General features: G+C 45.4%; 1 protein-coding gene and 1 pseudogene across 11 annotated transcripts in view; one reads left to right on the top strand and one right to left on the bottom strand.

Moving 5' to 3' along the window:
• The window catches only part of LOC132575187 (chromodomain-helicase-DNA-binding protein 7), a 316,612-nt gene that overhangs the window by 118,147 nt on the left and 177,426 nt on the right, over positions 1-21,039 (top strand). The window lies entirely within an intron of this gene.
• LOC132574786 (U1 small nuclear ribonucleoprotein C-like) lies at positions 5,645-6,849 on the bottom strand (annotated as a pseudogene).

Raw genomic sequence — 21,039 nt, 5'->3', positions numbered from 1 at the left:
ACCTCCTCTCCTGCACCCATATAAAGTCAGGAAGTGGTTGAGACGGTGTGCGGTCCTATGTGGCGCTGCGGTGTCTGCAGTCGACTGAGGGGTCAGATAGCCCAGATGAGCACACTTGTGAGGAGTACAGGTAAGCTGCTGGATAGCGAATGGTGCATACTCATGGGCCCCTTGCCAGGGACGGACCTTCCAGGTTGGGGGAGAGTCCTCTTACAACTGGATGAAACTGCTTGGCAGTTACGGTCGGTGGTGGTGGCGGCATGCAGGGGTCCCCTTGTATGCCTGTGGAGTCGAGAGCCAAAGGGCAGCCTGAGCCTTGTAGATTTGTACCCCATGGCTGAGTTGGTGGGACCAGAAGGGGAAGTAGGGCAGCAAGAGCCAGCATGTGGGCAGCCATTTTATGGTCCTAACTCCTTATTGCTGGTTCTCCTGTTTTCACTTTTGTTTTCAGCTTCCAATTCAATCAAGATGGCTGATGGGTTCCAGTAATACAGGAGGTTCCTTCAGTGACTTTGAACTGCCCAGATATGCAGGAACCTCTTCAGTGCAGGATTCTGCTGGTGAGAATGAACCAGATCTATCTGGGGAAGATACCCAAACTAATCTTCTACAGTAGCTAAAAAGGAACTTTTGAAGGAACTAGGTTCTTCTCAAGCATTGGCCTCTGCAACACTTCCCAATATTAGAAAGAGAGCCAGAGCAGATGTGCCTCCTGTTGAACATAAGAAGGGCAAGCTAGCCGTAGGTATTAACTCTCCCATTGTCAGCTCACAAGAAGAAGATTCCAATTCCTCCAGTCAGTGTTCTGGAAAGGAAGAAGGGGACTTATCAGAGGAGGAGGAAGTAGTACCTGCAGTACAGTCTAGACTGTCCTCCTTGGAATAGTACTCCAAACTTTTACATAAAGTACTCGGAGAGCTGGAATTTGTGCCTACATCCAAAGAGAAAGAGGTCTTAGACCCAGACTTTCCATTGGGGTCTGGGAAGGTGGGAGTCTCCCAAAGACGGATTCCCTTGTCGGCTTCCTTCATCAACATTAGTAAGGCGGAGTGGGAGCATCCTACAAAGCCCAGATCTAGTCCATAGCTATTTTCGAAGTTGTATGGTTTGATTCCAGAGGCAACTAAGCCTCTGGAAGTTACCGGTGGTCGGCGAATCGGTAAATAGCCTGCTTTTGAGTTCATGTTTAACAGTGTATGTTGATGGCCTGCCAAGAGATGCCTGTGACAGAAGAGTGGAGCAAGAATTTTGAGGTTTCAGCTTGGTCAGTCCAGGCTTTCAATATAGCATTCCTAGTTGCATGGGCTGTGTACTTCTGGACTTCAATCTGGTGGCAGCAGATAGTGGGGTGCTGAAGAAATTTAAAGATGAGCTCAAGAAAATTGCCTTGGCAACAGCATTTACTGTGGATGCAACTCTGGACACAGTCCAATTGTCCACTAGGTCTATGGCGCACGGTGTAGCGATCCATTGGAATTCATGGCTCAGGAGATGATGTAGCAACACAGGCCAAAGTTGCAGCTGTACCCTTTAAGTGGACAAATCTTTTGGTGATAGTCTGGAGCGATTTTTAATTGAGGCCAAAACCAAAAAGAAAGTGTTGCCCTCCAAAAGAAATAATGTTAAGCAGAAAAAGCATTACAAGTCCTTTCGAGATTCCAAGAAATCTCCACTGTCCTCCAATTTCAAATCCTTCAAGGAAAAATGGTAGTCCAGAAGCAGGGACTCCAAATCCTTAGGAAAGACAGGCCTGGGAACAAAGGATAACCCCAAGAAAGGGGACTCTCCATGACTATGCCAGGCACCCAAAAGCAGTGGGTATTAGGGATCGCCTTCGTCATTTTGCAGACCAATGGAAGGAGTCTGTGACAGATCAATGGGTTGTGGACACCATGACAAAGGACTATGCTCTAGAGCTGGACTCCTCCCACTGCAGAGGTTTCACCAAGTTCCGAAAAAACAGGACCCACTAGCCCACCAGCAGATGCTAATGGCTATATGACACGGGTGGCCAACAGTAGCTCTCCAGATGTTTTTTACCTACAACTCCCATCAGCCCCAGCCAGCATGGCCAATGGCTGGGTCTGATGGGAGTTGTAGGCAAAAAACATCTGGAGAGCTACCGTTGGCCACCCCTGCTGTGTGACACCTACTGGACCTAGGGGCAATAGAGAAGGTGTCCCCATCTTAGAGAGGCCTTAGAGTATATTCTATCCTTTTCCTGGCGATTTTCGAGCTGCTATGAACCTAAAATAGATAAACAAGTTTGTACGGACAAAGAAGTTTCGAATGGAAGCGTTGTAGTTCATTCTTCTGACTATTCAAGCTCTTACAGAGTCATATTTATACATACCAATCAGGGAGAGGCACAGAAAATTCCTTTGATATATCTACAATGGATGGCGTAATCAATACCAAGCACTGCCATTCAGACTGAAGTTGTCTCCTCGAGTGTTTACAAAAATCCTGATAGAATTAGTGGCTCATTTGTGTCTGAAGGGGGTAATGCTGTACCCATATTTAGACAACGTATTGGTCATGGCTTGGTCCAATCATCAGTCTCTGGAAGTGACCAATCTGACAGTGAGTACCTTACAGGACCAAAGTTTTGTGGTGAATACGAAAAGGAGCAATATCATTCCATTACAACAACCAGTGCATCTGGGGGTTCTAATAGACACCCAATTGGACAAAGTGTTTCTAACAGCCAAGAGACAGGTAAAGCTCCGAACCTTAATGGAGGGAGTTCTTTCCAACCAAGAGTTCAGGTGATGACACTGGTAAAACTGTTGGGCATTTTGGTGTCTTGTCAGGATGTGCTGCACTAGGCCAGGTTCCATGCTAATCTGTTGCAGCAATTTTTACTTTCTTTTCAGCAGACTATCAGCAACAAACTGCCCATGCTAGTGGAGTTGTCTACAGAGCTACACAGTCATCTTCGGTGGTGACTAAATCTTTTGCTGTTCCTTCAAGAAGTCTCAGTTTGGGAACTACAGAGGGTCAGCATGATAGCTTGATAGGTTGGGGACCAGATGACACAAGGAAGGTGGTCCAAGGAAGAAGCCCAGCAGAGCATCAATTTTCTGGAGCTCCAGGCAATATGATTAGGTCTGTCACATTTTGAGATGGCTCTCACAGACTGTCATGTACTTGTCAAAATGGACAATGTGATGGCAAAATTCTATGTGAATCAACAGGGAGGGACCAGGATTTGATCCCTATGCAAAGAGGCCAACATTCTGATGGCATGGGCAGAGATGCGCTTGCTGTCATTAAAAGCAATCCATGTAGCCAGCAAGGACAATGTTTCAGCCGACTGGCTGATCGAACAGACTCTGGACCAGATGAAATGGATGTTGGACAGATCGGTCTTCCAGCTGATTGGTCTCAAGTATGGCAGAGTGGAGATGGACCTGTTTGCCATGTCACAAAATTGCCAGGTGCCAAGGTTTCTTGCAAAATGAAGAGACATGTATAGAATTTGATCCCTATGCAAAGAGGCCAGCATTCTGATGGCATGAGCAGAGATGCGCTTGCAGTCATTAAAAGCAATCCATGTAGCCATCAAGGACAATATTTCGGCCGATTGGCTGAGCAGACAGACTCTGGACCAGATGAAATGGATGTTGGACAGATTGGTCTTCCAGCTGATTGGTCTCAAGTATGGCAGAGTGGAGATGGACCTGTTTGCCAAGTCACAAAATTGCCAGGTGCCAAGATTTCTTGCAAAATGAAGAGACATGAACGCAGAAGGGATTGATGCACTGAGTTGCAACTGGCCTCCAGGTCTATTATATACTTTCCCCCCGGTTGATATCTGTTCATATCTAGAGTTATTCAGAAAATGTTGGAGCAGAGAGCAGAATTGGTGCTGATAGCCCCCTTTTTGACAAGACAGGAATGGTTTCAAGATCTACTGAGACTTTTGAGGGAGACACCTTGGCATCTGCCAGTTAATAGAACTTTCCTGCAGCAGGGGGCAATGTGTCATCCTCAACCAGACCTTCTGCAATTGACTGCTTGGAGACTGAGTAGGCGCAGTTAGCAGGCTTATTCACATCATGTTATTGATACTATGTTAGCATCCAGGAAGGGATCAGCCTACAGGCTGTATAATAATACTTGGAGGGTTTTTTCTACCTGGTGTTCAGAAGAAGGTTGGGATCCCTTAAAGGTGCCAGGATGAAAACTTTCTTTTTCTGCGAGAGTATCTAAATAAGGGTTACCTACCAATACCTTACGAAGACACATGTAAAGGGTTTTCTGAGAGGTACATCGTTGCTACCCCCTCCAATTCACAGGTTTTCCTACCTGGAAGTTGAATATAGTTTTGAAGGCATTGGGTAAACCTCCTTTCGAGCCTATGGCTACATGCAGTCTGAAACATTTAAACCCTTGTTTTTGCTGGGGAATATCTAGGCATGGAGAGTGTCAGAGTTAAAGGCTCTATCTGTAGATAAAGAATTGTGCATTTTTCATGTGGATAGAGTGGTTACGACCTGATCCCACTTTCGTTCTGAAGGTAAATTTAGTTTTTCATAGGGCTCAGGAGATCGTACTCCCCTCCTTTTGTCCTAATCCCCAGGAGGAGAGGGGAAAAGAGTGGCATTGTTTGGATGTTCAGTAGGCATTGAGCTTTTATGCAGAGAGAACTAAGGCATTTAGGAAATCTGATTCCCTTTTTGTTTCATTTAACTCTTCTTCACTGGGACCCCCTGTTTCACCATCCACACTAAGCAGATGGCTAAGGGAACGTATTTCATGGGCATATCTATCTCAGGGGCTTGAAACCCCAGGGGGATAACAGCTCATTCCTTAAGGCAGACACATCTGCAACATACAGAGCTTTTCTGTCCCTAGAGAACATTTGTAAGGCAGCCACTTGGAGGTAGTACATACATTTACTAGACACTATAAAGTGGATAAGTGGGCTTTGACTAAAGTGACCTTTGGGCTTAGGGTGCTTCAGCAGACTCTTGGTTAAGGGAAGCCATTTGCTCCCTGGGAGCATATTGCTTTTGTATGTCCCTTTAGTAATGGACCGTCCCACTCACTAGAACCACTGGAGAACGGAAAATTGGAAGCACTTACTGTGAATCTTCCATCTTGGCGGTTCTGGAGTGGGACAGTTCAACCCACTTAGCATTCATGGTGGCTTCTTAATGGAGTGTACAATTTCTCTGAAGTTTTTTTTGCTATCACCACTGTCCTTCTGTATATGGTACAATGTGGTATGGCTATGTTAAAAGATGTTGTAAGTTATTAAAACTTTTGCTTACCTTCATTGGCTTTCAATGGTGTGGTGCTGTCGTTCAGAGTTTGCTTTTCAGAAGAATTTATTTGGGGGAGAAATGGCTTGGTGATGACGGGGGAAGCGAGATGCCACTCCTTTCCCTTGGATCAGTTGGAGAACCAACCCTGCTCCGGAGGAGGAGCCTATTCCCTTTAGTGATGCACCATCCCACTCCAGAACCACCAAGAAGGAAGCTTCACAGTAAGTGTTTCCAATCTTCCCTTTTATTTTAACTATTCACAAACAAATGGATTTGAAAACTGTTGCAAAACATTAGATTAGTACTCTTAGTTGTCCCTTTTCCCTCCCCATGGCATACACATTGAGCCTGCAACTTTTTTTAAAAAAAAAAACCTGTTTTATGTGGTATCCTGGACAATGCGACTCCCAGGCCTCTGTCACAGAAGAGCATACATAAAGTAAAAAAAGGAGGCATGGTGTTTCCCCTTCCACTTTATCTGTCTGGATGAGCCATTCCTGGTCTGCTTGGCACCATCATAGGTCTGGATGAAGGTCTCATCATTGGAGGCCCTGGCATCATTGGCATGTGTCCTCCCATAGGCAATCTCATTCCTGAAGCAGTCCAACTGGCATCATTCTTGGGGAAAGGTAGACCCATCATTGGCATCATTGAGACCCACCCATATACGGTGCTGGCATCATACCAGATCATGGAGGTCCAGGTATATGGTGGGGGGGTGGTATCATAGCTCCTCCTGGAGGTGGAGTGGAGAATGAAGTGTGTGGGATTTTCCCTTGTTGAAACGCAGCCATTGTTTTATCAATCAGACTTTGTTATCAAAGATTTCAGGTTTTCAATCAGACTTTGTGTTTGCTCTTCCATCTATTTTTGATAGTGGTCTTTCACATTCTCTGCCCATTGTAGTGTTTCCTGCCCCTATGATGGGTTTTTCTCACAGATAGAGATTCATGGGTAAGTATCACAGTAATCACAATAAAACTTGGGTACATTGATCTGAACGATGTTCTCCTTGCTGCATGCACTCCTCCCAGAAAATCAAATATGTGATCTTTTATGTGTTTTTAAAATTTATTTATTTAAATTGTAAGCCGCCTTCAATTCCACAAGGTAGAAATGAAAGAAATATAAGGAATTAGTTAAGGTTGTGGGTCAGAGGGTGGTGGTAGGAGAAAGGTTGTCAACTAGACACCCATTAGTATGTGGGATTGCTCAGGGGGCAATCCTCTCTCCAGTATTATTTAACATCCATATGTACTCTCTTGCCCAACTGTTGCAGCGCTTTGGGCTGGGGTGTCACCAGTATGCTGATGACACCCAACTACATCTCACCAAACACTGCCCCAGCAAACCTCGAGGAAGGTTTAGAGGCTGTGGTGGGATGGTTGAAGCAGCCAGCTGAGGCTGAATCCTGCAAGGACAGAGACTCTGTGACTGTGAAAGGGGATTCAGGATTAGGATACTGTCTCCTGGCTCTTAACGGTGTGCCCTTGACACTGGCATCAACTATCAAGAATCTGGGGGTGATTCTGGATGCTTCTTTATCATTGGAGGCCCAGGCCACAAATCTTGCCATACTGGCACTTTACCAACTGCACCAGGTCTGGCAGCTGGCTGCCTACCTATCTTGCCCTGATCTAGCAACAGTAATCCATGCAACAGTCATCTCCAGAGTGGACTGCTGTAACTTTCTGTATGTAGGGCTACCCATGAGACTGACCCGGAAACTCCAACAGGTCCAGAATGTGGCAGCACAAGTCCTCGAGGGGACCCAGTGTACAGCACATATTCAACCCATGATCCATGAGCTGCACTGGCTTTTGGTGGAGTACCAGATCAGGTTCTGGACCTCTTAGGTCCTTAACTGTCAGGAACCCATGCATCTTTGGGACTGCCTCCCCAGGTATACCCTGTGAAGAGCATTATACTCAGTTGATAAGAACTTGCTGGTGGTCCCCAGGCCGAGACATCCAGCTGGCTCCAACCTGGTGGAACTCCCTGCTGAATAGTCTGTGCCCTGAGAGACTTACAGTGCAATCCTAAGGAGAGTTACTCCGTTCTAAGCCCATTGAAATGAATAGGCTTAGACTGGAGTAACTCTCCTCAGGATTGCACTGCTAATGTAGTTCAGGGGTGGCCAAAATTGCTTGACACATGAGCCACATAGAATAAATGTTAGATGTTGGAGAGCTGCAAGACATGAACTCCAAGGAGGGAGGGGGAGAGAAACTTTAATTTCAGCTGGCTTGATTTGGAGAAGGGACTTAATGAGACAAATGCCTTATCCAAGCTGGCCAGTGGTGGGGGGGAGAACTTCAAGGGCCGCACAATATGTGTGAAAGAGCTGCATGTGGCTTCCGAGCTGCAAGTCAAACTAGTTAGATAGAGGAAGTAATGGGAAGCTACCTAAGTAAGACAACACATGAATCTGGTGGAAAGATGCTATGGCCAGCACAATAGAATGAATGAGGACAAGAATTGGAGTCATCACTCAGCAATAGGTAAAAAAGTAAAGGTAGTCCCCTGTGCAAGCACCAGCCATTTCTGACTTTGGGGTGACGTCACATCACGACGTTTTCACGGCAGACTTTTTTACAGGGTGGTTTGCCATTACCTTCCCTAGTCATCTACACTTCCCCCCTAGCAAGCTGGGTACTCATTTTACTGACCTTGGAAGGATGAAGGCTGAGTTACACCAATAGGTAGAAGTGAATAATCTATCTGAAGTGCAGTACTGTAAAGAAAGTCAATTTGAAGGAAGTGGTTACTTGTGCACAGAGCTTTTTTTTTAAGGTGCTGGAATTTTCAAGAGGGAAATGAAGGAAAAACACAGAGGTGCCTCTTGTGAACTTTTACACATTTTTTGAGAATTTAGTTTCCACAAAGAGGTTCCGGAAAAGCCTTGCTGGTGCAATATCTTTAGGCTAGCTCCTTGGTTCATTGCTTTCCTGCTAGACCTTGCTTCTAGATGCACTGATTGTATGGCTGGGGTTAACTCATAATCCAATTTATATCTTTGTTTCATTTTCTGTGGCTTAGCTATTTGTGAATTCTATTCATTCCCTGAAATTAAATTTGTCCACACCTACTGATCTTCCACTGAAATATATAGTCACAGGGGAGTATTTGGTGCATTTTAAAGGAATACTTTAAGTTTATGTGGAATAATACCAAAGACAAAGATGGTTGGGCAACATCCTACACATAATTAATAGAACAATTTAAAACATACCTCAGTATCTTGTATAACTAATGGTTTAGTTATGTAATTTTAGACTCTGGAAGTAATGGTTTTATGCCCTTATTGATGGTAAAGTGTATTATTTCATGTAGTTCAAATAAAACGAGCAGCTGCCTGCCTCCCGCCCCCCCCATATCAAAGATAGGTATATTCCTGAGCATGAGTGGGTGTAGTTTGACAAACGCATGGGCCAGAGAGTTGGCATGCTTCAAGCAAAAGAAGATAAAAGTAAATAAGGTATATCTAGAGCACATAATTCCAGGTAAAAAGATAGTTGAGTTAAGCTAGTATACAGTGCAAGTGAAGTACTTAATGTAGACTATGTATAAGTAAGGTTTTGGTACTGACATTTAAAGCCCTGCGCAGCCTTGGACTGACATACCTGAGAGATCGCCTATCCCCTTATTTGCTCTGAAGGACTTTACGTTCAGTTAATTACCATTTGCTGGTTGCCCCCAGCCTGAAGGATGTCTGTCTTGCCTTGACTGGAGCCAGGGCTTTTTTTGCCCTGGCTCTGGCCTGGTGAAACATGCTTCCATTATAGATTAGAGCCATACCTGATCTACTACCTTTTCATAGGACCTGTAAAATGGAGCTGTTCTACCAGGCCTTTGAGTGAGGCCGTGGATGCTATAGTATATTGAGTCTCGCCTCCCTTGTCGCAGAATTCCACTGTTTATTGGGCCTATTGAGATATCATCAGTTCCAGCTCTATTTGCACTATGGCCTGATTAGTTGTCTTCTACGTAAAATGGAGTAATTTTATTGTTTTAACTGTTTAAATTTATTCCTAATTTTTATTGCATATTGCTATTGCTTAAATTTGTTGTAATCCGCCCTGAGCCCACTCATGGGATAGGGTGGACTAGAGATTAACATAAACAAATAAATAAATGGTTCTATGTTAGCTCTTTATTCTTTCTAAAATTATTTTAATGATTAAAAAGTTGGACTAATTTACTTTCTCCATCTTGAATTATTATATGCTTTGTGAATATATAATTTATGTAATTTAATTTTGACTCTTCTAGAAAAGAATTAACAGTGATCATTAACAGCCTGGCTGTGATCTCATGACTAGGGATGGGCACAAACTGGGAAAATGCTGTTTGTTTCAGTTTGTGGCATGCCCAGTTCATTAGAAATGAACTGTCATGAACTTCAAGGCACCAAATGAACCAGTTCAGTTTGCAAAAAAATTAGAATGCCTCCCTGCCCCCGGTGTGCTAGAGACACTAAACTCACATGGGACCTCCGGCTGACTCTCCTCTACCTGCCCTCTAAGGTTGGTAAGGATTGAATTTACAGGGTCTGAGTTATGGCTCCCTCCTCCCCAGAAGGTGTCCTTAGGAAAGTGCTTTCCGGGAAAATGACAGGTTCAGATTCAGTATATAGAACAGACCCTGTGCAAGCTAGAGGCACCAAACTCATAAATAACCTCCCTGTGATGCTCTTCTACATGCTCCTAAGAAATGCCAGGTGCAGGTTCAAAAGCGTATTTATTTGTTTGTTTATTAAATTCGTTTTTTTAGGCCACCCTCCCCTGAAAAACAGGGCTCAGGGCAACGTACAGTACAAAGAAATTCCAATACAATTTATAAATTACAGTTAAAATTCTAGAATTAAAATATAAAATGTACCTAAAACATTTAATGCAGTCCAACCCATCTGATGGTAAAAAGTTTGCAGGAGATCCCACAACCTCACATGGGCGGGAGGCTGGAGGTGATGAAAAGGGAACAGTTCAGGAGTATATAGAATGGATTCTCTGCAAGCTACACACACCAAATGCACAGGGAACCTCACCCTGCTGCCCACTCCTCTACAATCTCTTCAGGTTGGGAACAGATTACTTTTCTGGGGTCCTACTTACAGACCACCCTCCCCAAATAAAGGGTCTCCCCACTGCTATCTCTGCAGTTACAGGCATCTATGGAATGGCTCAGGAACAAGCCAGTGACACTAAACTTGCTGGGAAACTTCAATTGTGCAGCGCCCCCCTCCCACCAGATACTGGAAGCAAGGCAAGCATCCCCCCTATTCTGGCAGCCCCCCCCCTCCAAAAGGCAGGTTCTGAAGGACAGAAAGGCTGACGTCTACTGATTATGGACAAGGACTCCCCAAAGTAACCCATGGCAGGCGACACAGCACAAGTAAGTAAAGTGTACTCACAACTTTCAAGCCCCCCATCTCCGGCTGAAATACACAGGTCCAGAGGACTGCCATCAATCAAGGTGTATTCTTCTATGCAGCAAAGGAATGGAAACACATGTCAGCTGGCAAGGCCAGCCCCAAGTCTCCAAAAGCAGGTTCTGAAGGACAGAAAGGCGAATATCCCCAGAGTTTTGACAGGGATCCCCAGAGGATGGAAGGAAGCATCCTTCCCTTCTACATCCCAGTTTTCTGTTACTGCTCCTGCCTACGTGGCCTCTCCCAGCCAGAAAACAGCTTTGCCTCCCACCTTCTCAAGTCCCGGGGCCCTGTTTCCAGCTCACACTTTAGAAATATTTCTACACCCTCCCCAGTGACCCCTGTGTGGCAGAATGCCGAGTGTATCACACCCATGTGCAGAGGGGTGCAAAGCCCCAACACTAGTCCTCCATCCTCCACAGGCAAAGGGTGCACCCAACTATGTTGCTGCTGGAGGAAAGAGTGGCAACCAGAGGGAGGAAGAAGAGGCTCATTCTCTCTCAGCAGGGAGAAGCGGGGAGGGCACAGGAGGCCCCTCCAAGAAAGCTCCTTGCACTCAGGGTTAGGGTACCGTAGGTGGGACATCAAGGCGGGCCACCCTTCAAGTGCTCATTCCTTTGGGACCATCTCAAACAGTGCCTTCCAAAAGGACTATGTAGAGGGTTAGGGAAGCAGTCACTCGCCTCATTGGCGAGATGATTGCTGTGGATGGCCAACCCTTCTTTGTTGTGGAGGATGTAGCCTTTTGCGTGCTGCTGTATCACCTGTCTCCTTGGTACTTCATCCCCTCACAGAGGAGCACAAGCTTTCAAGTCTTGGCCTGCCATGCACCCTTCAAAACTGAGTTCTTCAGTGTGCAAGACAGAACCGTGCACTTCATGGCACACCTCTGGAGCATGCAGCAGTATGACCACCTCTTCCTCACCACCCAATGGTGGCAACCAGAGGATCATCTGTCCAGACTGCCTGTGCACAGCTCAGGCCCCAGGAAGGGAGGGAACTGTCCTGCCAGCATACTACAAAGTAGTTCTCTTCCATTCTCCTGGGATGGACGCGGATCACACAAAAACATCACCACCATGATACAGGGTAGCCTAAGGAAGTCGGTGGGCAGAGGCAACATTGTCTTGGGCTACGTGGTCATGGACATGGTCCCCAACATGCTGGCGGAGGTGAAGGCTGTGCACGTAAAAGGCACTGTCTGGTGCACACGCAGGTCCATAGTCAGTGGTGTGGTGTTGGAGGTGAGGTCTCCTCTCCAATTTGCAACATTCCCCATCCCATGTCTGAATACCAGGCTCTGAGACAGCAGTCTTCTCTTCCTTTTCCAAAAGCAGATTCTTCCACTGCCCACTGGAGTAAGGGGTGAGCTGAAGGAAGGAGGTTTATAGAATCATTTCAGGCCAACGCATAGGGAGGCTGGTAAGTAGGAGCAGGTGCAAGTAGGAACAGGTGCAAGGGTGCCATTTTGGGGTGGCAGAGGTGCCCCCCCCCCACTGAGCTGCTGCAGTTGAGAGATGCAATCCTGCACAAGGTCCTCCTGAGCTCCATGGCAGGAACAGGGCCCACTTATACTCCAAAGCAACTCTTAGTGTCTTTGCTGTGACTCCCAGCCTTCAAAATGGTGGATCTTATAATGAGCAATACAGCTTAAGCTCTCTCTCCCCTCAACTGTGCCAGGTGGCATGGGAGAATCTCTGTGCTAGTGTCATGTGATCTGTCATGTGACTTGGGTGACATGACACATTGGACAGGAGGAAGAGCTTAAGTGTGTCCCACCAGGCTGAACCTTGGGGTAAGGAGCTACTCCTCTCCCTCCCCTGCTCTGTCAATTTAATTAAGTTAAATTTAAGTAGCACCCTCCCTGGTGGCCCCCTGAAAATTTTTTAGCTATGCCCCTAGTCACATGTGGGACTGAGGAGCACTGTCAAGGCCAGCTGGGATGTCCCCTTGAGATGCAATCCTTGCTTAAGACTCATGCCTGGCTGCGCACATCTCATGCAACATCAAGTCTACCTGTTTGCCATGTGAGTGGTAGGGGAATGGGGATGAGCTTGAGCAGCTGAAGCAGCCATTAGCTAAGTTCCTCTACTCAATGTGAGCAGATAGCACCCTGAGCTTACATAACAACAAATCCCATCAAAGGAGAGGTTCACAGTCAGGAAGGGTGGGAGGATACAAATTTGGGTCCTCAGTGGAAGCATTCAGTATCTAAGCCCCTCTGCTCAGGGTGAGCAGAGAGATGAGGTGGTTCAGAGCCCTTAGGCCAACCCAACTCCACCAGGGGAGAAGTGTTCACTATCAGGAGAATTGGGAGGGTATAAAATGTGGATCCTCAGTCAGGGCACCCAGCAGGTAAGCCCCTCTGCTTGGCATGAACAGAAAGATGGGGTGGCTTAGAGCCCTGAGTCCATCTAACATTCAAACCCCATAAGGGAAGAGGGGTTCATAATAGGAATAAATTAATGTTCTTTCCTTTTAACAAGTCCCCTGCCTTTCTAATTGCCAACACCCAGCACAGGAACATACTTAGCTGTCTTATACTGAATCAGACCCTCGGTCCATCAAAGTCAGTATTGTCTACTCAGACTGGCAGCGGCTCTCCAGGGTCTCAAGCTGTGGTTTTTCACACCTGTTTGCCTGGACCCTTTTTAGTTGGAGATGCTGGGGATTGAACCTGGGACCTTCTGCTTACCAAGCAGATTCTCTACCACTGAGCCACTGTCCCTCCCCTAGAGGAGAGGATGCAGAGCTAGCTGAGGGTGCTCTGTTATTGGCAGCCAGCAGTGCCTGTTAAGTTTTGTAGAGTCCCTGTTGACGTTTTCAAGACTGGAGAGTTCCCTCCCCCCCTCCCGTTGCTTTAAAGTTTGATGAACATGTAGATTGATCAAAGACAGTTTGTCTGGAAATGTATTCATGAAAAAAAGCCCTGGTGCCATGAATCAGTTGAAAGTTTGTGCTGTTTGCATGCCACCAGGGCTTTTTTTGAGCAGGAACACAGTGCCGACTGGCTTGGTGTCAGGAGGTGTGGCCTAATAAGTGAATTAGTTCATGCTGGACTTTTTTATTAAAAAGCCCAGTGTGAAAGAATGGTGATGTCAGGGGGTGTGGCCTAATATGCAATTTAGAATCCATGGGAACCTTTGGAACTCTCCCATAGTGTAGTGAGCGCACTCACAAAATGGCTGCTGTGAAGATAATGAATGGGTTAACAAGAAAACTAAGGACGCATAGAGCCTGCGTTAGGTGATCTGAGGGTGGGGGCCAGAGGGCTCGGAACTCTCAGAGGTGATTGACAGCTAACGGCTGAGGGCAGTTAGGGTCAGATGGAGTCTGAGGGAGACTGCTGAAGAGAGCAGTTGGTCTGAGAAGGAGCTGAGACAGGAGCTGAGGAGAGTCTTCGAGAGAAGCAGAGCTCACTGTTCACTCTATTTAGACAGCCACGGGGCTGTGTGTGACTAGAGAAGAGTCACAGTAAAAGACCTGAGAGGTCACAGACACAGAGACACTTCTCTTAAGAGCTAAAGAGGTGGTTGAGGGAAAGATGTTGGTCTAGAAGTCTGAAGGGCTGGGAGAAGAGACACCAGTCGACTTAAGGGACTTGGCACATTATACCCAAGAGGCCAACCCAGAATAGTGTTGGAGAGTGAAAGCTGTATGATCTGTGAAACCTGAGAGGCCTAAATGAACTTGATATTATAAAGCCTGATCTACGAAGAAACTGTTAACTGCTTGAGATACAATATAGCTCATGTATATATTTCCCATTCCCCAGTTGAAGACGGTGTGTGTACGTTAATAAATTTCTGTGGTTTACTTTAAAGTTCTCTGGTGCCAGTCTGGGAAAGCTGTCAGAGCTGTTGTGGTCCCCTACAAACTGAGTTTATATCCATCTGAAAGCAAAACAAAAACCCCGAAGAGACTAGTAGTGAGAAATCCATATTACACCCACCCCTTGAGTTTCATAGTTGTGAGGTAAAATTCGAAAGGAAGAACTGAGGCGGAAGAGGGGCTGGGATAGCCATAAGCCGCATATAGAAGCGATCCAGTGAGACCGCGAGGCGCACTGTTATAGCTGCCATGGGAGGCAGAGCCAGACAAATGGGAAGTCCATGTGCAGGGGAGAAGAATGGTAATTTTAAAAATGCACTGGGAAACAGGAGTGAGAGAATAAAACCAACATTGGTTGCTACTGCTGAAGCAATTCTATTTTTATCTTCACAGCTGATCAGGCTTTCAGTGGCCAATCAAAAGCCATACCAGGCAGGTGCCCCACCTGGCTTTATTCACTTTCTGAAAATACTTAGGCACCAGGTAAAATGTCACTGGGAGGACTCTTGCTCTGAAGAAGTAAACAGTGATTCACAAAAGCTCATATCCTGCAACAAATGTTGTTAGCCTTTAATGTGCCACTGGCACTTGCTCTTTTCTGCTGCTACAGACAGGCTAACGTGGCTATCCACCTTGACCTGTTCTAATGTTACATTTAAGACCGAGAAAAATTAACTTATATTATAAAACAGAAGTATCTGAAAATACCTTAAGGATGGCCTTCCACCATATGAATCTTCCCATCCTGTCATTTTCAGAAGTCCTGATTCAGACACACACACACACACACACCCACTATCCAAGGCTATACAGGTGGCAGTCCTTAAAAGGACCTTCTAAGTTATGGCATCCAAACTTCGGAACTCCCACTCTAGAAAGATTAATCTATCTCCCTCTTTCATTATCATCTACCAGCTGGTGAAGGCTTTTTTGTTTGGTTGCTGTAGTATAGTAATATTTGTTTTGTAGATACTTTATTTTAAATGCCGTTTTAATGTTGAACTGTTTTAAAGTTTTGATTAGAGACCATACTTGGGTGCAAAGGCAACAAATAAGTGTATCAAATAAAATACATAAGTTTAATTTTCTTAGATATGTCTCAAGATTTTAGAAACAGAATTTGGTACCTAGCAGTTCTCTGAACAGTGAAAATATTTTCAGATCTTATCAGCATTGAAAAACACAAGAGAAGACGATACAGAAAAACAAAGTTTTTGCTGAGCATTTTGAGATCTGTGTATGGTAGGCTTTTATTATGCATGTACAATCTGCAACTTTTCAGTTTATAAAATTAAACTTATACAGTCCTTGTGCATATGCATCTTAGTAAACATTGAATAATCTCTTCCCTTTTTTTGTCTTTCAATACTGTGTCTGATGCACGTTAGGGGTGTGAATTTGGTTTACCCAACCCTTCTCCAAAAAAACCCTTACCAGTATTTGTTGTTGTGCCATGGCTGTGGCATGGCTTGGAAAAAGCATTTAAAGAGCCAGGAGAAGCCTCCCATCCAGGTCTGCATGTGATGGGGAGAGAGTTTCCTGTCACAAGGAGATCACAGGGCCAGCTTCTCCTGCCCGGCAATTTAAATTGCCAGACAGGAGAAGGCTGCCAGCCAAGTCTGCGTATGATGGAGAAAGAACTCCCCACAGCAGGCAGATCCCGGGTCCCATCCCGCTTCTCCTGTTCAGCTGAAGCCAGTCTGCACAATTAGCATAAAAATAATTCTGCAACAGCAAGCAGATTTGATAGGCGGCAGCATTGCCTGGTTTGTTCCTGGGGGTTAATGGGTTTGAATGTGATGATCTGAATACAAGGTCTAGATTTATTATGCTGGAGTTGTTACAGAATTTTGAGAGATTCCAGAATATTTAATTTAGGAAACATTTCTTTCATAGGGTTATGATCATTCCAAATTTATTTAGATGATATTTAGAGTCTTGCTTTAAAACTGATCATGGTAAATTTAGATGTGTAATCTGTAACTATTGTTCTTCTCTAATTGAAGTTAACATTCATAATTGGCATTTATTCCACTTTGATCTTAAATAAATGTGTCTATACTATCACCCAGCAGAGATACAATGTAATCTCCAGTCCTCCACAACTGAAACCTTAAACTGTCTGTAGCCCCTCATTACCTTTTCAGCTTTACACTTTAAAGCAGAGACTTGAAGGGGAGAGAGGGCTTGGTTGGGAATTATCTGCCATTCTGAGAAATATATGGTTAAGAACATAAGCTAAACTCACCAGTGATTTTACTATATGATGTTAGGTTTTATCTCATTTTCCATTCCTCAAAACTTAAGGGATATGAGACAGTGTTCAGTTGCCTTAAGGAATGGTTGTAAGAAAATGTAAGTGAAACAATAAATATATAAATGCTAATCATTATTATGGTTGAGCTCACATATCTCAACTTTTCCCAGCTCTAGAAGGGTAGAGGGAGATGGACACACACCGAACTGCTCCCTCCTGTAAAATGAAAACCTCACATTGACTAATGTTGTAGATTCACTTTATCACTGTTAATAGTGATAGAATTGCAGTTTCATGAATTGTTAGCTTTATATATGCAGCCTTGGAGGACTGAGGGATTGCTAAAATTTGATAGAAAGCTGTGGCATAATTTGTAATTCATTGGACTAAAGTAGATATATCCTCTTTTTATGCTGCTCATAGTAACATGGAAACTTGAAATATTTTGACAAATTGCAGAAAAATATACATTTTATGATGCACATTTTTTGTTTTAGTGAAAGTTGTTAGGCACAGATTCAGATTCTTTGACAATTTTAAACTCATCTATTCTATATCCATCTATGATAAAGGCATAGGGCTATAGGATAAAGCTGTAGAGCTGTACTTTGAGGTATTTCACTCCAGGGAAGGTTTAGGGAAAGAGTTGGTGATGGCACTGCTCATTCCATCTTTCTTAACTGGAGTTAAGAGATACTTTTACCAGCTCAGAGTGTGCAAACACAGCCTCTTGGGTAATAATCCTTAAAAATTCACACCTTTTGAAAGATGAACTGTATTTAATGACATTCAGTGTTCTTGTTGAAATCATCAAATGTAAGGCGTAGAAGCACAGGATTACAGGGGAAAGTCTCAGTAGTCAGAAGCAAAACTGACTACGAATGACCCCTGAAAGTGAAATATGGGGAGTTGTTGTGGGTGTGATTTGTATTTAAAGGAAAATAACAATAAAATCCCATAAACTTCTAATTGCATATAATGTTTCCTGTTGGCTTATTTTGAATATGCCAGTATATTGCTGGAACTTTAGATTTTAAAATGATCAGTGAACAGTTTCCAGCATTCTGTTTACCCTCCCTACCCACATTTATTTTTCTCTTCCAGATGGTCCCACATCCGTTTATTATTCTGGTACCCCTTGTTTTTTGGCCCCATTACACTGTGATAATGCTTTAGTTCATCTTGTATGAGAGGCTTAATCTTATATGAAGTGGCTTGTTTAATTTTGAAATAAATCTTTCCTATGTACCAGCCAATTGTTGCTAAACACAGTGTACTGTTTATAAATAGACCTTATGGTTCTGAATATAAAAATATTTACCAGTTAAAGCTGGCCTGATTTTTATGTGCACATAATGTCATATGTGTACATATTCTCAATAGCTACTGCTCATAGCCCTGGGTCATGAGCTATTGTAAAATCTGGCTGCTAGAAATAAAAACAAATTTTAGAAGTTTATATTCACCTTTACTTAAGCTGTTCATCTTTTTTCATGTAGAGGCCAATTACTGCACGTCTACTTAAGAATGTAAAATTAAAGTTTTTCTGAACATCGCCCCCCCCCCCCCAAAAAAAATTTGCTTGTATGCAAGAGTCTCATTGTCCCAAAAATGTATTTCAATCAATCAATCATTTTATTTATATCCCACCCTCCCCGCCGAAGCAGGCTCAAGGCGGCTAACAGCATCAATACAGTAAATTATACAATATTTTTTAAAAAACAATAGCTAGTTTAACAGTTTAATTTCAGATTCTAAAATTACTAAAATTAACATTCTGGTGCTATTTCAGCAGATGGTGAAAATCACTTAGGCAAGTCCTTCTGTTTTCCTTTTAATCGGCGAAGGCCATCCCAAAGAGGATGGTCTTGCAGGCCCTGCGAAACTGTTCAAAGTCCCGCAGGGCCCACACTTCTTCCAGGAGCTGGTTCCATAGGTGTGGAGCTACAATAGAGAAGGCCCTCATGCGAGTGCTCTGTAGTTTTGCCTCCTTTGGCCCGGGGATGGTCAGTTGGTTCTTCCCTGCTGACCTCAGTGCTCTTTGGGGTTCATATGGGGAAAGACGGTCCCTCAGGTAGGCAGGTCCTCGGCCATATAGGGCTTTAAAGGTAATAACCAGCACTTTGTAATGAATCCAGTATATAACTGGCAGCCAGTGCAGTCCGCGCAGCCCTGGTTGTATGTGCTCCCATTTTGGGAGCCCCAATAGCAGCCTAGCTGCCGCATTCTGCACTAGCTGCAGCTTCCGGGTTCGGCACAGAGGCAGCCCCATGTAGAGGGCATTACAGTAATCCAATCTCGAGGTGACCGTTGCATGAATCACGTTGCTAGGTCCTGACGCTCTAGGAAGGGGGCCAACTGCCTTGCCCGTCTTAGGTGAAAAAAGGCTGACTTAGCAGTGGCTGCTATCTGGGCCTCCATTGATAGTGAAGGCTCCAGTAGAACTCCCAAGCTCTTGACCTGGTGCGCCATTTTCAGCAGCACCCCGTCAAAAACCGGGAGAGGTATTTCCCTCCCCAAAGCGCCCTGACCCACACAAAGGACTTCTGTCTTCATTGGATTCAGCTTCAACCCACTCAGCCTTAGCCAAGTTGCCGTGGCCTGCAGTGCCAGGTCCAAATTCCCAGTCAGGCCGGCCATCCATTAGCAGATAGAGCTGGGTGTCATCTGCATATTGGTGACACCCAAGCCCGTGCCTCCGGGCAATCTGGGCAAGGGGGCGCATATAGATATTAAATAGCATCGGTGAGAGAACTCCCTGAGGCACCCCACAATCTAGTGTGCGCCTCTGGGATAGCTCACCCCCGATTGCCACCCTTTGTCCCCGACCCTCGAGGAAGGAGGAGAGCCATTGTAAAGCCGACCCCCTAACCCCTACGTCGGCGAGGCGGCGGGCCAGTAGCCGATGGTCGACCGTGTTGAACGCAGCCGACAGATCTAACAGCATCAGCACCGCCACACCGCCTCAGTCCAGATGCCGCTGGAGGTCATCCACCAAGGCGACCAGCACTGTCTCCGTCCTGTGACCTGGACGAAAGCCAGACTGGCAAGGGTCTAGGATGGAAGCATCATCCAGAAAACGCTGCAACTACAACCCCGCTGCCCTCTTGATAATTTTACCTAAAAACGGTAAAATAGAGACCGGTCAGTAGTTTGCCAATTCGGCCGGATCTGCTGTACTTTTTTTCAGGAGAGGGCGGACCTTAGCCTCTTTCAAGGGTGTTGGAAAATGCCCCTCCAGGAGGGATCTATTTATGATGTCCCGTAAAGGACATCTAAGCTCCCTCAGGCAAGATTTAATTAGCCAAGAGGGGCATGGGTCCAGATCACAAGTTGTTGGGCGTGCAGAGGAGAGAATTCCGTCGACTTCCTCCAGACAGGCATGGAGCCTCCAGTTCATATACTGTATCCAATGTGATGGGCAAGTCCTGGCGGAGCGACGTGATCTTATCTGCAAAAAATTTCGCAAAAGCCTCACAGCCTATTTCTAATTCTCTCACATTTGGTCTGCCTTGAGGCAGTGTAGTTAAATTTCCAATTATCCTAAACAATTGTGCCCGGCGCAAATTTGCAGATGCAATCCTGGCCGCAAAGTAATCTTTCTTTGCGGCCTTGACTGCCATCTCATAAGACCTCATAAACGTTCTATAGGATGTTCTCATCGCTTCGTCACGAGTACGCCGCCACTGCCTCTCTAGCTGTCTGAGCCCTTGTTTCAGCTGACGTAGCTCCAAGGTATACCATGGAGCCAGCCTCACACGAGGACGCAGAGGGCGTCGGGGTGCGATCTCGTTGATCACCCTGGAAAGCTGATCTTGCCAGGCCTCAACCAGGACGTCAAGGGAGTCGCCAGGGATCCCGTAGGGCCATTTGGAACTGTTCCGGGTCTATCAGGCTCTGTGGGCGAGCCAAAATAGGCTCTCCGCCCATACAGGGTTGAGGCAGCGTCTCCATACAGGCCTTGAGGGCTAGGTGATCCGACCATGGTACTGCTTCCACTGCAATATCGTTCACCCGAATCCTGGACGCAAAGACCAAATCTAACATGTGCCCTGCCTGATGCGTAGGAGTCGTAACATATTGCGAGAGTCCCAGTGTCGCCATGGAAGACACTAGATCAATTGCCTGATTGGAGGCCGCGTCGTCAGCATGGACATTGAAGTCACCCAGGACCATAAGCCCTGGGTACTCCAACGCCCAACCCATCACCGCCTCCATCAGGGATGGTAAGGCGCTGGCTGGTGCAT

The sequence above is a fragment of the Heteronotia binoei genome, chromosome 7, assembly GCF_032191835.1.
Source record: "Heteronotia binoei isolate CCM8104 ecotype False Entrance Well chromosome 7, APGP_CSIRO_Hbin_v1, whole genome shotgun sequence".
NCBI classification, from domain to species: domain Eukaryota; kingdom Metazoa; phylum Chordata; class Lepidosauria; order Squamata; family Gekkonidae; genus Heteronotia; species Heteronotia binoei.
Note: the sequence above shows the minus strand (reverse complement) of the source record. Positions and strands in the feature narration are given on the sequence as shown.